Genomic DNA, 18,396 nt, shown 5'->3' with positions numbered 1-18,396 from the left:
TATTACAACTCTTTACACCTTCTTCTGTACATACGTACACACATGCAGAAAGCTGCAGTACGGGCCTCTGTGCTCCTGTGTGCGTGCATTAACGGGGATAATCCCTGGACAGTGCAAATGGGAAAGCACTTGGCTGCTAACTGAAAGCTTGGTGGTTCAAATCCACCCAGAGGTGCTTTGGAGGAAACACCTATCAATTTACTTCCAAGAAATCAGCCACTGAAAACCCTACGGAGCATAGTTCTACTCTGACACACATGGGGTCACTGTGTGTCAGAGTCAACTCAACGGCAACTGGTTTTTGGGTGTGGGGTTTTTATGCATCTGCATATGTGCGATAGACAGACAGACCAGAAACATAACAAAATAGTATTAGTGGTAATTTTGGGGTGTAAGTACAATGAGTAGTTTTTATTTTCCTTATTATATGTTGTTGTGTTTTCCAAATTCTTACAAGCGCGTATTGCTTTTATAACCAGGAAAGAAATACCATTATACAAAGACAAACTTGATTTAGATACTGGTTACATGGGTGCTTCTAGCTATGAAAATTCATTGAGACGCAGGCTTACAATCTGTGCACTTTTCTGTCCGTATGTTACGTTTCAATTAAACATTCTGCTCCCCCCAAATGTGAAGGGAAGGAAATCTGGCCAACCAAAGGGCGTCTCTAACTGATGGGCTCCGAAAAGGCAGGTGTTGTGCTATGCAAAGAACTAAAGAATCTTTCCAGTCTGGGCTCTCCCTGTCAACACACTGACATCTCCCCTGCTCCAGACAGTCAATACGCAGTTAACTGGCTTCGGCAATAAAAGATATAGCTGTATTCTTTTTCTATTGCCCAGGTCCATCAAACAAACAAACAAACAGACAACTGCCATCAAATCAACTCCAAGCCATGGTGACCCCATGTGTGTTAGAGTAATCTGTGCTTCAGAGGGTTTTCAACGCCTGTGGGCTTTTGTAAGTTGATTGCAGGCACTTTCTTCCAAGATGCCTCTCGGTGGATTCAAACTGCCAACCTTTCAGTTAATAGCCAAGTGTTTAACCATCTGTGTCACACAGGGATGGAACAACCTTTCTGCCGACGCCCATGATGTTGTTAGGTGCAGCTGTATCGGTTCTGACTCATAGTGACCCCACGTACAACAGAATGACACTGCCCAGTCCTGCACCATCCTCACATTCGTTGCTATGAGCCCATTGTTGCAGCCACTGTATCAATCCATCTTGTTGAGGGTCTTCCTCTTTTTTGTTGACTTTCTACTTTACCAAGCATGATGTCCTTCTCCAGGAACTGGTCCCTCCTAATAACATGGTCCAAGTATGTGAGACCAAAGTCTTGCCATCCTTGTTTCTAAGGAGCATTCTGGCTGTACTTCTTCCAAGACAGATTTGTTCATTCTTCTGGCAGTCCATGGTGCATTCAGTATTCTTCACCAGTACCACAATTGAAATGTGTCAATTCTGCTTTGGTCTTCTTTATTCACTGTCCAGCTTTCTCATACCTATAAGGTGATAGAAAATGCCATGGCACTGAAAAAAACACCATGGTATTGAAAATACCAGGTCCTTAAGTGAAGCTATTTCCAGGAAGCAGCAGAAGGAGGTAAAGAGCTTTCTGTAAGAGGATGCAACAAAGGAATGGAGGGACTTGAGAGCCTTGCCGAGTTCCTGGAACTCTGAGGACCAGCTCGTTCTTAGCTTCTTCCCCTGCTTAGGATGATGGGAATGAAAAAGGACACTGGGCTGGCACTGGAACACCTGCCTAGTTTCTGGGGGTCTGCTGGGGGGAACTAGGGCTACCAGCCTGTCTTCGTGTCCTCCCACACCCCTCTCAGCTCCTCTTTGACCTCTCACCAGCCTCCCTCATCCACTGGGGCCTCATGGGCCTCTGCTGGCTGGGGAAGGGGGCCTTCCTGATGCCCTACTGCATGGGCTTTCTTCAAGCTCCAAAAAGGTTTCTCATAGACACCACTCCGAAAATGACAACTCAGTTTTGTAAAAGGTGGCAAGGTTTATTCATCGAGTAAATAATTTGGAATGTAATTTACAGATAGAAAATATTTATTAGTATGATGTTTCATAGGGTGAGGCTTGGTAAGCAAAAATACTAACAAGGTATTTTGGAGTCATATTTAAAACTTCCTATATCATTATTGAAGAGAGGATGATGGGAACAAAGATGAATATTTTCAGAAATTTCTACACTCCTGTTTTCCGCAGAATTAACAAATAATTACAGTTAGACATCTTTCCTGTGTTTCTCTGCCTGGAAACTCAGGTTTAAACTATTCCCAGTGTCACTACGTTTGAGGAGGAATCTAACCAGATCAGCAGAGACTAAGCCCGGAGAGTCATTTATCATCTACCGTTTTAAGCAACGCAAAGAAGGCTGTTCAGGCAGACCCATGAGTATTTGAGATTACATGCGATTATTCTCATTGGAATTCTTTCAGGAAGGGTACTAATTTAAAATAAACATTTAGGTTTGTGAAAGCATTCACGATTTCCCTGATGCGGATGGACACTTTTTTGTTGAAGGCTGCGATGGAATAGCTTACCCGCCCCTAACGTCCTCACATTCCTCTATTTACATCAAAGTTAATCACCTGCGGACTTAAAATTCCATGATGCCGAAAATTCAGTCATAATACAGCATGCCATAAACCTGGGGCACATTTCTTCCATTACATCCCCACCCCCGCCCCCGCCAACCGTTCCCTCAGCCTCCGTTTCATATATTTTATCACCGGGTGTTCCTGTATTACTTGTAATTTCCCCCACAGAAAAAAGGAAATCCACATGCACAGAAGAACCCATTAACCCCCAGCAAATATTTATAAAGGAGAGGAGAAACTACACTCCCTGTAATCCTCAACCCACTAAGAGACCACATCAGCAGTCTCAGGTTTTTGAAACCACTCATCTGGCAGCAATTTTTTTCAAGCAATTAAGTGTCTCAGGCCACAATGTATTACCTCTGTACTACGGACAGATCCCTCAAGGGCAGAATGTTTAAAACAAGGCTGTATAATATCTGATAAGGTAAAAGCCCACATTTCTCTTCAAATTTAGTCTATAAGCCACAACTGAAAATAAAATTCAAAAAAAAATTTTTTTTTTAAACTTACTCATTCCACCCAAAAAACCCAGTGCTGTCGAGTCGGTTCCGAATATAGCGACCCTATAGGACAGAGTAGAACTGCCCTGTAGAGTTTCGAAGGAGTGCCAAAGGGTAAATTTGACAGTGGACAGAGCCGGGGGCAGGAGGCCTGCTTATTCAGAACCAGAAATTACAGATTCACTGAACATGGCCTAAGATCTTCTTGCCTCCAGGGCTGAGCCTGGCCAGTCTGGGCAGAGGACAGAGGAAGGGACGGAAACGGTGTACTTTTCACCAGGGCTATGTTTTTTTTTATGTTATGTTTTTCAGAGTCCCCTGGGTAGTGCCAACCATTAACACACTTGGCTGCTAACTGAAAGGCTGGCAGTTCAAGTCTACCTAGAGGTACCTGGGAAGAAAGACCTGGAAATCTACTTCTGAAAAACCAGCCACTGAAAACCCTATGGAGTGCCATTCTACTCTGACACACATGGGGTCGCTATGAGTCAGAGTCGACCCCATGGCCACTGGTTTACGTTTACCGTGCTAATGCTCAGCCTTCCATCTTTGTCAGCTGAATGACTTCTGACTAGATTTATTTGTCTGTCTCCTCATTTCGAGATGAAGTGATGTCATTAAGATGAAACAGGGCAGCTCAATATTACATAAACATTTTTGGCGCCTAAATTTGCAAGTTAGGTTTCTCTTGGTTTGAAGTATCAATATCCCTCACTTAACCTAACTTCTAAATTAAGGAATTAACTAACTGCGTGGTTTTATGTACGGCTTCAATTTTAGAGTATCTTATATTAATGTATTTTAACTATGAGCACTTGTTAATGACCATATTTGAGACTTAATGTTAGTATATGACATTATTTATTATCGGTTTATCAGAATGCTATTTCCCTTAAAGTATGTGATTATAAAGACAGGCTGTATTCTTACAGGTGATTTTATCATTAGAACATCTCTTTTTTTATTCTACTGGAATATACTTCTGTTTTCTAGGCTATGAGTTCACTTAACAATGAAGTATAGAACTCACTTAACAGAAAATAATTTATAGAAAGATTTCTGTAACAGATTCACCTACTTGGCTGGCAGCTTGGTGTGGTGGAAAGGTCATCAACTGTGAAATCAGAAGAGCTGGGTTCAAATCTTAGCTCTGCCACAAAGCACCTGTGTAATTTTGGGTAACTCATTTAACCTCTCTGATTTGATCATCCATAAAACATAGATGATAATACCTACCCTGGGTGAGGCTAATGGTTAAGTGTTCAACTATTAGCCAAAAGGGTGGCAGTTCCAACACACCCAGAAGCACCCTGGAAGAAAGGCCTGGCAATCTGCTTCCAAAAGGTCCCAGCCTTGAAAACCCTATGGAGCAGTTTCACTCTGCACAGAAGGGGTCGCCGTGAGTCAGAAGAGACTCTACGGCAACTAACAACAAAAACAACAGGTTACTTTGGATAATTACATGAGATTATCAGTGTGAAAGTGCTTAGCCCAGCACTAAATCCATATATTGGGACAGTGGTGGTTCACTGGCAGAATTTTCGCCTTCCGTGCAGGAGATCTGGTTAGACTCATCACGCACAGCCACCATCCGTCTGTCAGTGGAGGCTTCTATGCTGCTGTGATGCTGAACAGCTTTCAGCCAAGCTCCCAGGCTAAGACACACTAGGAAGAAAGGCCTGGCAATCTACTTCCAAACAAACCAGCCAATGAAAACCCTATGGATCACAATGGATCAATCCACAACCAATCACGGGGATGGTGCAAGACCTGGTGTTTTGTACTGTTGTACACGGGGTCGCCAGGAGTCAGGCGCCAGGCGTCTAAGGAGCTAACAACAACAATCATCTCTATTTATTACTTGGTTTCCAATGGCAACAGAAACGATGTAAAATCATTATCCATCACAAAGCTATTAAGAAAATGTCACAAGAATGCATCTGAAGGGCCACAAAAAAAGCAAGACAGGTCTCATGTTATGGATACCCCAGGCTCACCCTACGGCGTGTCTCGGAAGGAAGGGAAGGAAACTAACATGTATTGTTTGTTTGAATGTTATTGTTTGCACTCAAGACTTGACCTCTGGTTCACAACAGTTATTTTATTTTAGCCAAGTAAGTTTCCTTTTTCACAGGATACCCCAGCTAATTTTGTTTTTTAGATTCGTCTATGCAAGCCCTGTTTGCCTTTCAGTACAGGCAGAGTCATTTTCTTCTGTTTTGCATATGACACCTGACTGTTCATTGTCTTCACACACGAAGGGCAGTTAACAATATCCTTAGAGGACGATTTCCTTTTTCCTGCTTGTTCAATTCTGAAAAACCTACCACGGCAAAACGTGTCACTCTTGTTTCCCGTAATGACTGAATACTTCCTTCATCACCAGCACCATCCCCATCATCACTGGAGGTACTAAAACAACTACCACCGCCTCTAACAACAACAAAAGCCTGGCTTTGAGTTGCCTGGTGCGACTCAAATTTAATTACAAATCAGCTTTCACTTTGTACTGTAAATTTTACCTACATTTAATGCTGTGAAGCTAAAATCAAACAGGCTTTTGTATGCCCCATGGTACAACTAAAAAATCATATTTTACGTGAATTTTTAAGACAAAAATCCAACTGAGATTATGTCCATGAATTAGATCTGACAGCCCAAGTTTACAACTAACTTTGAAAGCAATTACACTGCCTACAATTTAAGTGTATTATTTGAAAATCTGAAATGTTTCAAAACTAGAAACACAAACTATCATTTCAATTCAATCTTGAACCAGTTCTTAAAATTTATACCAGTCAATTTCACACCCTAGAGACATAAAACCAAAAAAAACCACAAACAAACCCATTTGCCGTCTAGTCGATTCCGACTCATAGCGATCCTGTAGGACAGAGGAGAACTGCCCCATGGGTTTCCAAGGAGCGGCTGGTGAATTCGAACTGCCGACCTTTTGGTTAGCAGCCGTAGCTCTTAACCACTGTGCCATGTTTTGAGGAGGTAAAAGGTTATATTTTGAAAAGAGAACTATAAGAAAAGCAAGAAGCAAAAGCTTCTGAAGCATCCGAGACTTCAGCTGGAACGGCAACCTCACCGCATTCGCCCTGTGAGTACCTGCGCCATATTTGGGCTACTGCGACAGAACTGCCTTCCCACAGTAGCAGCCTGGCAGTCTCCTCTTAAGTATAAATAAACCATTGCTTAAAAGTCATCTTTTTTACACCCCGAATGGTCAGCAACCACCACTACCTATGTCTGTAGTTAGATTTCAAAGTATAGTTATTAATAACTTGCCTCCCTCAGTCACATCCTCTCTTCTTCTAAAAGCTCTTCAATTCTAAAGACTTATATTGTATTCTAAAGCCTATTACTTTAAATTTCCTCTGCAATACTTATTAGCCTTTCTTTTATTCTAAAATGGAGCTAAATATGGAAAATCAAAAAAGTTCTGGAAGCTCAAGCAGAACTAAATGTCCAATACCAGTACCCGTTGCCGTCAGTTCTGACTCATGGCAGCCCAATGTGTGTCAGAGGAGAACTGTGCTCCACAGGGTTTTCAATGGTTGGTTTTTCAGCAGTAGAGTGCCAGGCCTTTCTTCTGAGGCACCTCTGGGAGGTACCTTTTGGTTAGCAGTCAAGCACATTAAAACGTTGCACCACCTAGGGACTCAGAAATATCCAGAACCAGCCAGGATATTAATTCGCCAAACACATTCAGGGAACAATGTAAGACTGACATTTTAAGTATTAAGAATAGAGAGGCCTCAGCCCAATATCCTGAAAAATGCCACAATGAAATACCATTACCAGTGGAACAGAGGAAAACCATTTCTAAATGGCTAGGAAAGAGGTATCGGCACTGGAGATTATCCCACTTTGAGGAGCTATACCCCAGGCAGACATATTACCTGGAAGGTACACTTACCTTACAGGCCTTTTCCTCCAATGCCAGGAAAATATATAACATTTTTCCCTCATAAAAGAAAAGGAGGGAGGGGAATATTGATAATATTTTAAATGAGCACAGGCGGCTCAGAATAAATTTCAACTTTTTTTCCTAAGGACACTGGGGAAAATATCTGATAGAATATTCATTCATAAAAAATATTTATCATTTAAAGACATCTGGGAACAGAAAGGTAGAAAAGTGACCAGGAAAGCACGTGGCCAGAGCCACGGAAGGAAGGCAGTATGGTACTGAAGGGGAGTCAATTCTTTTCTACATGGACCGAGTGCAGGTCTATTTAAGGTGTTGTCCCAAAGGCTGAGAGAATATGACGTACATATAATCCTAAAACTTCATCCCTAACAACAGTGGGCAACATCACTCTGGGCTAATATCACCTACATCCTATTTGAACATAAATTTCCTGCTGGGTTTCTCAAAATTAAAAATAAAAAAACTCAGCAAGTCCTAGAGAATAAGGAGAGTCCCCGGGTGGTGCAAACAGCTAACATACTCAGCAACTAACCAAAAAGCTGGAGGTTCGAGTCCACCCAGAGGCTCCTCAGAAGAAAACCTGATGGAGCACAGTCCTATTCTGACACACATGGGGGCGCCATGAGTCAGAGTTGACTGGCTGGCAACAGGTTCTGGTTAAGAAATAAGGAAACTGAAAGTTCCTTTATGGATTTTATCTCGTAAGGTGGAACGAGAGGATTCTAGGCTAGTCCTAATAACTCTTTAAACAAACTTCTGCAGACTTCTGGCACTGCTGCCAAATGCTCAAAGGTTGCCTCTGGTAAAGATCCCAGGCTGCTCTCCCCTTTTCATACTGAAGACACAGGGTCTCTTGATAGGACAGCAGAATCTACTAGAGAAGTCATCCGTCTTAAAAGCTCACTTACATTCCCTGAGGATCACGCTTCTAATTATTAGCCACACAGCAGTAAATGCGCTGCCCCTGAGCAAAGTTCTACTCTGACACACGTGGGGTCCTCAGAAGTCAGGATCAACTCAACAGCAACTGTTTTTTTTTTTGTTGTTGTTGTTTTTCCTTTGGTTCTGGAGCAAAGCACACTCAATCCCCTCTCAGTCCTATCCTCCCAGCTCCCACCTACACACAAACAGGCCATCACATTCTTTAGGATGCACCTTCTGAAAGGAAGCGTTTCACAATGCCCTGGAATCCATTGCTTTTTGTTCTTCTTTTCTTTTTCTCCAAGTATCCTTCTGTTCTAATAGTTCACAAAGCTGCACGGTCTAGCATGTGATTATATAAATTCGTTAATTTAGTGTGTCAGAAAAAATTTTGGACAATTTTGAAATGAGCAAGAAAAAAAAAAAATCACTGGCCAGCTTGCCAAGCCCACTTTGAGGTAATTTCTGCCATTCATTGTCTTTGAGTTTTTATTCAACTCTTTAAATCACAGAAAACTGATGGTAATGCAAATGATGCTTGTCCACAGTAGAGACGCAGACTGTAAAAAACAGCACGGGGGCAGTTAGTCTGACCTCCTCTAACTTCACTGAGAGGCGGAGAATCCTTATCACCATCTACAGCCCAAGGCTGATTCCTATGAGGCAGAGGTCACACACCTCCACCCTCCAGCCTTAATTCTGGCACCAACTATCCCTCCCACAGCACTCTCTACTCTGCTGGCCTCGACAATTCTTTGCAATGGCCACACAGAACTCACAGACAGTACTCACAATTATGGGGTTTATTATGGAACTAACAGGTTACAATTCAGGATCAGAAAAAATTCTGGATACAGTTCTTCCATCAGGACAGCCTCTTTTCAGCTGTGCCTGCAGACAGGCCTCTCTCTGCCTTGCTCTGGCAAGTGTTACAAAACTCTTTAGCTCCACTGGTAAGTGCCTAGAAGCACCCCACTCTGCCAGCAAGTTTCCTGCCTGAAAGCACTCAGCTTTCTTGCTCCATGGGCCAGGAAGCCCACCTCACCTTCTCCCACCGGTCTCCTGGTTCTCCTGCCTCTGGTACTGCTTTTCTCTGCCACTGCTTCTCACCGTCTCTTGCTGTCTCCAGTGTTACAGCTCTCTGTCTCCTGGGTCTAGAAGGATTCTCAGTGCAGGGACCCCAGCTCCAAAGGACATGCTCCGCTCTCGTCTTTTCTTCTTGGTGGTAGTGAGTTCCCCCTTCTCTGGAATTGGCTGTCTTTTAAGCCTAGCAGTCAGCAAAACTAACCAATCCCCTTGTTAGGGTTCCATACACCTTATTTTCATGGCCCCACCCCAACGAGGGTGCCATGTACCTTATTTGCCAATCATTTTGTAGAAGTCACAAGACCATGACAAGAAAGGCCATATAAAAGCAATTCATCGCACTACAAAATGAATTGTGATGAATCCCAGGGAGATGCAATTGATTAGTGTCCCATGGATATTGACCAATTCTGCAACTATTTGTAAATTCATTTCAACACATGTAAACACTGTGTGTGTGTGTTGTGTCTGTCTGCATTCTCCCTTAACCCAGTTATAACATCTTACTAGTTCGCTCATTAATCAATGAATTAAATACAATCTTTGACAGATTTGTTCGTTTTATACCTTTTTAAACTTTTTGGTTTTGTTTTTTCAATTACCTTTTAACAGGTGATCTGTTTCAGCTACAGGGACTCCAGCGTTTCAACAATGAAATTTTCAGTGCAGACAATGTAATTTACTCTTTCGGCTAAGGTCATTCTCTTCCAAATTATACAAAATAGAGCACTTGGAAACTCTGAAATAGTCCCTCTACTCCCTCCGAAAAACCCAGTCCTATAAAGAAAGGAGCTGGGGAGACAGAAACACCTTATAATCAAATGTGACAAAAAATTAACAACTGTTAAGTCTGAGTACTACATATATATACACACAGACATACACACATATACATATAAAATGCTAAACGAAGAATAAATCAGCCTGGATGGCAGCTCCATACAACAGACTTGTACTTCACTGTTTCCTATTACTTTCTGTTTCCTACCTATTTTTTCATGGTATGTTCCAATATGTTTCAACATAGTGATTACAGATTACATGGCCTCTGAATATGACATCGTGATGGCATATGCTTTTTCACTTCATCCTTTTTAAGGAGTGGTATTGGTTCCTGAAGGAATCTTTGAGGGATAAAACGTCTAGATCAGTGTTTACAAATTGGTGTTTTAAAAAACACTATTCTAGGAGATGTTAATAGGTAGGCCACAAAAAAAAAAAAAGGCAGACTCTGTGTTCCTTAGACATCACAATACTGATTAACAGTAAAAATAAATCCATTTGACATTGTTTATGTCAGTGTTTCCAAAATCTACTGGATCAAGTACTTTTTTCTTTTTTTTTAAAGCATACCTATTGACATACAGCACAGCACTCTTCCATAGAATGTAATCTTGGGAAACGATATTGTACTTCTTCCTGACTACCGCTGAGGTTAGAAATAACTTCTTTTTTTTTTCCTCTGGACTCTGGTAGGTAAGACAGATGACTTAATCACTGAGTAAAATAGATCAATTTTCTTATTTTCACATTCCTTTCTGCTACAGTTTGTCAGTTGCCAAATAGACTATCAGAAGGACACTCCCTGTTTTCATGAGGTTACGACAGATAAGCTAAGATTAATAGATCACACAGTTCCACATGACCCAACTCTAAAACATTTCACAGACCTTCCTGGTCATTTGTGCCTCACCATACAGAGAGATCACCTCATTACCTCTGCCCTATATCAGATAAGTAACTGAGGTCCGAAGCGTGTAAAGGCATTTCATAAAGAAAGAGGAGATGAAAAATAAAATGCCTCACAGAATAAACTGCTCTTGTCAGTCATATCTTTTGTCCCTTAAACATCCAATCCCTTGAATCTTACTAGATCAAGAACCACAGAATATGTATTTATTCCTGACCTAACTTATCCTTTCTGGGGAAAAAATGGCTGCTTAAGATTGTTACATATGCTCAAATTCATGGCTGCTTTATTTTATCAAGACTTCCCTTCCTAAATTCTTGTAATCCTTTCAGAAGTAATAGTTTTGACATCATATTCTGCAATTTTCTAGCCACTATATAGCATATGTTTTCTTACTTCTGAAAATTAAGTGATGCATTTAGATCTGGATTGGGAAGCTGAGAAAACCAACAGTTCTCTTTTTCAGAACTCCAGTCTTATAAAGACTTTTTTATTTGTCCAATACTGTAATTGTTACTAAGAAACAAATAAGAATACCAGAGGCAGATATATCAGGTGCTGAGCACAGAACTGAAGTGGAGCCCTGACTTGGCCATTATGCAGTCAAAACCCATTTCCCTGTCTGGAGTGAAAAAGAATGAAGAAAACCGAAGATTCAAGGAAGCAATTATTCCAGAGGGCTATTGGCCCATATAAACCACTTTTTTTTTTTTTCCTCTAGCCTGAGACCAGACAAACTAGATGGTGCCCAGCTACTACTACCATCTTCTCTGACCAAGAACAAAATAGAAGGTGCCAGTTGGAGTGTGTGAAAAATGTAGAACAAAATTCAAATTCATAAAAAAGACCGGACTTACTGATCTGATAGAGACTGCAGGAATCTCCAATAATAGACTGGCTGAAATAAACAGTAACACCTGCGAGGGATGTGCTCCTTAGAACGATCAACTATACAAGACCAAAAAGGCAACATCTGCACAAAAGCAAAGACAAGAAGGTAAGGAGAGGCAGGGAAACCAGATAAATGGAAATGGGGAACCCGGGGTAGAAACAAGGATAGTGCTGACACATTGCGGGGACTGCAACTCACAGAATAATCTGTGTATGAATTATGAATGGAAAACTAATTTGCCATGTAAACTTTCACCTAACAAACAATAAAATGTTCAAAAAAAAAATCTGTTTGCTTATAGTCATAATTCTACCTGGCCTTAATTTAGGTCAATGAGCGCTGGTGGTGCAATGGTTCAAATGCTCAGTTGCTAACCAAGAGGTCGGCAGTTCGAGCCCACCAGCCACTGGAGAAGAAGGTATGAAGGATGCTGGTAAGACAGAAAAAGCAGAATTTGACTTTCAATGGGGAGAGAATTGAAGATTAAGTAGTCAAATACTCACAAACTCCAATCTAATGGGTCAAGGGCTTGAAATGTAGTTCTCATTCACTTTTAAAATAACTTAAAACAACTTATTAAAAATTCAGTAACAAAGTTGACTTTTAAGCAACCAAAACATCCACTTTTTTAAAAGCAAGAGATTGCATAAGGTTTCACTAATAAAACTATAAATAGTTTAAAACATAATAAAAATAAGTTTTTAAGATACACATTCCAATTACTAAGAATCTTTCTTTTCAATTTAGGATCCCATGGTACTACAAGTTTTCTTGTTTTCAAAGTATTACTGTACTTTCACTTCAAATTACCTGTAATGTAAAGAAATGGGGACCATAAAAAAGAGGTTGAGAAACGTGAAAGGTAGAATGAGAGGTCTAACACGTGACAAATAGGAAGCCCCAAAGGAGACAGAAATAATAGAGAGATGGGGGATGGGACAATATTAAAAAAAAAAGATGATGGCTTAAATTTTTCTAGAATTGATGAAAGACATGAATCACCAGATTCAAGAAGCAAAATAAAATTTATATAAAAATAAAATAATATATACTTGTGTATATATCATAGCAAATATGCAGACACAACAAGGACAGAATATATGAGAAAAAATGAAATAAAAAAAATGGAAGATTTTCTACAAACCTAAGACATTTAGACTAGCAAAAAATTTGTCCAGTAACACTGAAGACAGAAACAGTGGAATAATATCTTTGAAATTATAATAGGAAAGAATAGCTAATCTAAAATTTTATACTCATCTGAACCATCTTTCAAGAATGAAGGAAACAAGATATTTTCAGGAAAAAGGCTATATTCATCACAAACATATGCTCGCTGAATGAATTTAAGGCTTCATGTTATTAAAGGACAACAAACCCTAAAAGGAGTAAGATGCAAAAAGCAACAATAAGCAAAAAATCTAGGTAAAGTGCAAATGAGCATCAACTGACTAAAATCAAAGTAAAAAGCAAGGGGGAACTAACGTAACTAACAACAATAACATAACATATAAGTTTGGAGATGGTCATTTGCAATTAAACCTTTCATATTAACTCTATTATTTGTGGAAGGATGGTGGAGGGATTTTTTACCTTTAGAAAACTAGAGTCTGTAAGCCAAATATTCATGTTAATCATTTATAGGTAATCATTAAGCATAGAAAAACATAATAACCAACTTCCAAAACAGAGGAAGACAAAAATTTGAATGAAAATCTCAAGAGTCAAGAGAAGTTACCAAAAGAGTAGAAGAAAAAAGCAAAGACAATCCTGTCGAATAAAATACCAAATAAGAAGGAAAAAAATTAAATCCACATGTATAAATAATCACAACAAATGTAAATGGATTAAATTCACCTGTCAAAAGATAGAGATGATTGGAGTGCTTAAAAAAAAAAATCATCTACAGATACCCCGTTTTTCGAAAGTTCCATTTATGCAGCTTCACTCTTATGAAAGACCTACAATAGTGCCTGTTTCCATTAACAGAAAGAAATCTGAAGACGATTTTCATTTTTATGAAAAAAGAGGAAATAGCATGGTTCAACATTTGTTTAGCAGCAAGCAGTAAAGGGGCAGTGCACACATGAGCAGCCAGAGGGGTGTTGCCATGCTCCTTCCCCAGGAACTACACTCAGCATCTCAGCATCAAGCCACCAGAGCTTTGAACCGTGTCTGTGACCAATCTGTACTTTATCTTGATTTATTTTGTGTGTTCGCTAGCAAGATGTGTCCTTAGGTATCAGAAAAACCTAAGAGAACTCATAAGGGTGTTATGCTTAACATAAAACTGGACGTAATTAAACATTTCAATCACAGTGAATGAAATAAAGACATTATGTATGCACTGAACTTGCCTGAGTCCATCACTGGCACTATTTACACAGAGAGAAAGAATCTGGAAAGCTGCCAAAGTTACTACTGGTCCTGCTAGTAGCAAAGTGGTCTCTTTTAGTTGGCATCCAGTAATAGATAAAATGGAAGGTCTATGACTCAACGGCACTGGGTATGGCTTCAGTGGAGCCCTGGTGGTGCAGTGGTTAAGAGCTCAGGTGCTAAGCAAAAGGTTGGCAGTCTGGATCCATGAGCTGCTCCTCAGAAACCCCATGGAGCAGTTCTACTCTGTCCTATATGGTCGATATGAGTTGGAATCGGGTATTGTTTGAGTGGATCGATGGGTGTACAAAGCATGGTGTTCCATTAAGCTATCTTATACTTAAGGAGAAATCAGTCAGTCTTTTTACTATGTTAGTGTCATTTTAGCTTTTATGTGTTATTGTTTATGTGTATGATTTGGTAGGATACCTTTTGGGTCTGGGAATGCTCAAAAATTTTTCCCATATGAATTAATGGTAATTGCCTCTTTGCTTTCCACCATTCCAGCTTATGAAAGGTTTCATACGAACACTCTACTGTCAGATAGCAGGGGAAACTTGTGTATTCTATTTGGAGACACATTTAAAACTTAAGGTTGAAAATAAAGAAATGGTATAAGAAGTATGAGTCCAAAAGTCACCAAAAGAAAGCTAAGGTGTATTAATTTCATACAAAATAGACTGTGTAAGTCTAAAAGCATTTTTAGAGATAAAGCGAATCGCTACATAGCAATAAAACATGAAATTTACCAGAAAGACATGCAATTCTGGACTTGGCCTCGAAACACTTGGCCTATAACTTGGCGTAAAATACATACATTAACAACTGATGAAATCGCAGGGAAAAAACCAACAAATCCATAATCATTCTTTTTTGCTTAACCCACACTTCTATGTAACTGATATATATGAAGCAGATAAAAAAATGTTAGGGTAGAGAAGATGTGAGCCACAAAATTAAAAAACTAGAATTAATGGATTTATACAGAACCTAGCACACAGCACTTAGAGAGCGTACGTCATTCTTTTCAAGCACATGTAGAATTTTTACAAAATTAATTAACCAATAAAGTTGTTCAATAAAATGAAATGCTGATCTAAACACACACAAAGAAAACACATAAACCTCTGAAAAAATGGATGAAGGAAAAAAAAATGCACACATTTACAATATTAGTAATAAAAAGAGGGACCAACTATAGATACAGCGGAAACTTTAAAAATCACAAAGGCCTTCTCTTAAATGCTCAGGTTGGCGCCCTGGAAAATTCCCTAACAGTTATGTTCACGATTATGAAACTGTCCTAAGGGGCACTGAATGCAATGGAGCATAGTGGTAAATAAAATAACAAACACAAAAGTGCTTAGCAAACTATAAAGTGCTATAGAAAAATATCGCACTAATTTCTATTATTACTCTTATTCATGAAATAGTGTGACCTAGGGATAAATCTTTTCTGTTTCCTAAAACAAACTCATTGCTGTCAAATCAATTCTGACTCATAAGGACCCTAAAGGACGGAGTAGAACTGCCCCCATAGGGCTTCCAAGGCTGTAACCTTTACAGAAGCAGACTGCCACATCTTTCTCCCGAGGAGCGTTAGTGGGTTTGAACAATCAACCTTTTGATTAGCAGCTGAATGCTTAACCACTGCTCCACCAGGGCTCCTGTTCCTCTTTCTTTGCTAAAGTCAAGGGCTGTTGGAGGGCACAAATACAATAGTGCAATAAATAAATCCTATTTAGCGATTAAGAAATGATGATAATGACAAAATGATGAAGGTTATTCCAAAAATCCACACTTGTGTATTCCTTTTTTCTTTCCCTCTTCTAAGACTTGGCAAACTGCAGTGTTCTTAAAGGCAATATAATAAGTTGATTATTGATGATATGGCCATGTTTCAAAGGGCTTTTGTTTGTCTAGATAGAAAAATAAATGTAATTTTCAGCTACTTTTTTTTTTTCAGATGAGTTTGCAGATAAGCTTTGAGAATTACTATAAACCAAGTATCGATAGGATGAATCCCATTTTCAGAGAGCTAATTTGCAATACAAAGATTTCAAAAACTGTACTGAGGTCAGGAGCAGAACTGAAAACAAAACCAACAAATTCTGACAGTGCTCTAGCTATCAAAGCCATAATGTCCCTTTTGTGTCTGTTATTTTTTTTTTCCCCAATACAAACACTAATCTAAAACAACCTCTGTGCTCAGGTGATGTGAATAATGGAAAAATCCTCTTTGGAAGTCTTGCCAAATATGGGCTACGCTAAACAGAATGGAATCTGATAAGAAATATCCAATTACTAACTCATTCACACTTAATAAAGCTTGTCAACGACCAATGCCAGTGGTCACAACTTCACAAGCAAAACAGTCTTAAAATATATTAGAACTTTTTAAGGGCCACCTTAAAAACAAATGACCAGTCAGCACACTAGAAAAGGTTAAGATTTAAACCGTACATGGTTGATTCTTCAAATGGACCGGATGACCCCAAAGGCCTCTTCCAACTCTAGCATTCTATGAAAAATAATTTCAAACTTTAAGGTACTACTTTCAATGCCAATATGGCTCACTGTGTTCTTGTATGCCCCTATCGTTTTGTCATTTCACAAAGCACAACCTAGCTATAAAATACCAGCTCATTAACACATACAGAGAGTCCCCAGGAGTCCCTGAGCGATGCAAACAGTTAAGGCGCTGGGCTATTAACTGAACGGTTGGAGGTTAGAGTTATTTACGTATTTTTTAGTGGCTGGAGATATATATACACAGACAGATAGACACTTATACCTATTTTTTTAACCAGTTGCCACCAAGTCAACCCCAACTCACGGCAACCACGTATGTGTCAGAGCAGAACTGTGCTCCACAGCATTCCCAACGGCTGATTTTTTGGAAGCAGGTCATCAGGACCTTCTTCCCAGACACCTCTGGGTAGACCTGATCCACCAACTTCTCAGTTAGCAGTGAGCCCATTAACAGTTTGCACCATATATGTATGCATGTATGTATGTATGTATTCACACATACACTCATTTTCTCTTTGAATGAATGAGGTAAGATTTTCATAAAAATACGTGAGATGCAAGTGTGTACTGAATTAAGCAAAACACCTCCTGTCTTCCAGTTTAGGAAGACACTATCAATTTTCTCAGCTTCTTGGGAGAAGAAACATGAGCTTACAATTGAGACATTCTTCAGAAATGTTAGTGGAAGGAGAGAGTACATTTCTTAGGGATAAAATTCTTAGGAACAATGAAAATTAATTTAGCACATGACAAAAAAATATAAAATCCGAGCTTTCTAAGGCAATCCTAGGGTGCAGTATGCTTCCCCCCAACCCATGGAGCGGAGAGCTATCAGCTGAGGATTGAAGATTATTTGTCAGATGACCCCCAAAGGAATGCAGTGATACAGGTTACACCACCATCAGGAAGCTGGCTCTTTCTACACATTGTTTAACAGCCAAAAAGGATGCCAAGCTTCAGAGAAGGCAGCCAAAACAGATTCCTTTTATGGTATGATAACATTTTGTTCAAGAAATTTCCCTCTTCTTTACAGGCAGTGCCTCAGGATCCACTTCTAGCAGCTTGAGAAAGATAGGGGCTTCTAATGAATAAACCAGGTCTTAGTCTGGTGTGTTTCACCCTAGGAACATAAAACCCACTCACCAAGGGTTCTAGAAGCAATAGTATCAAATACTGCAAAGAACTTTCAGTTTTTGGCAACCTAAACCAAGGTCCCTATTCTCAGATTCACAACACCCCTACTGTTGCCAACAGTTTTATTACTCCTGGTTATTCCATTTTCCTAAAGTATATTTTCCTCATGGGCCTCATCAACAACAACCTCTTCAACAACTTAAAATAGATTTTAAACCTTGTGAGGCTCAAGTTCAAAGTGTCTGTTCCTGTAAAGAAGCAAGTCTTGCTTAATCATTTTTATTGTTCTTGGACATATTTCTTGGATCAAGACACGGTATAACAGGAAGAGACACAGTGGCACATATACTAAACTACACATAACCTTTTGTTGTGAACACGAAAAAGCAAAGATCAAAAGCCCAGATCCTTCAGACTACGTAAACAGCAATAAATTAATATTTTTCCACAAATGCAACGTTTCTAACTTGTGAGGAAATGTGGAAAACATTGAAATGCTTTTAACTACATTTCAGAGGGAAGATCTTCTCCTTGTGAATTAAATCTCAGTTGTCAACCAATTTTATTCTTCTTGGATCCACAATCAACACCCGTGGAAGCTGCAGTCAAGAAATCAAATGACAAATCTTCTGCAAAAGACTTCTTTAAAGTTTTAAAAAGCAAAAAGGTCATTTTAATGACAAGGTGCACCTGACCCAAAC

At 39.5% G+C, this 18,396-nt stretch overlaps 1 protein-coding gene across 4 annotated transcripts in view; it reads right to left on the bottom strand.

Moving 5' to 3' along the window:
• Window positions 1-18,396, bottom strand: part of LRCH1 (leucine rich repeats and calponin homology domain containing 1) — a 250,924-nt gene that overhangs the window by 108,366 nt on the left and 124,162 nt on the right. The gene's annotated exons all lie outside the window — the stretch shown is intronic.

This window comes from Loxodonta africana, chromosome 17 (assembly GCF_030014295.1).
Source record: "Loxodonta africana isolate mLoxAfr1 chromosome 17, mLoxAfr1.hap2, whole genome shotgun sequence".
Lineage (NCBI taxonomy): Eukaryota > Metazoa > Chordata > Mammalia > Proboscidea > Elephantidae > Loxodonta > Loxodonta africana.
The sequence above is the reverse complement of the archived record's forward strand: the minus strand, read 5'-3'. Positions and strand labels throughout refer to the sequence as shown.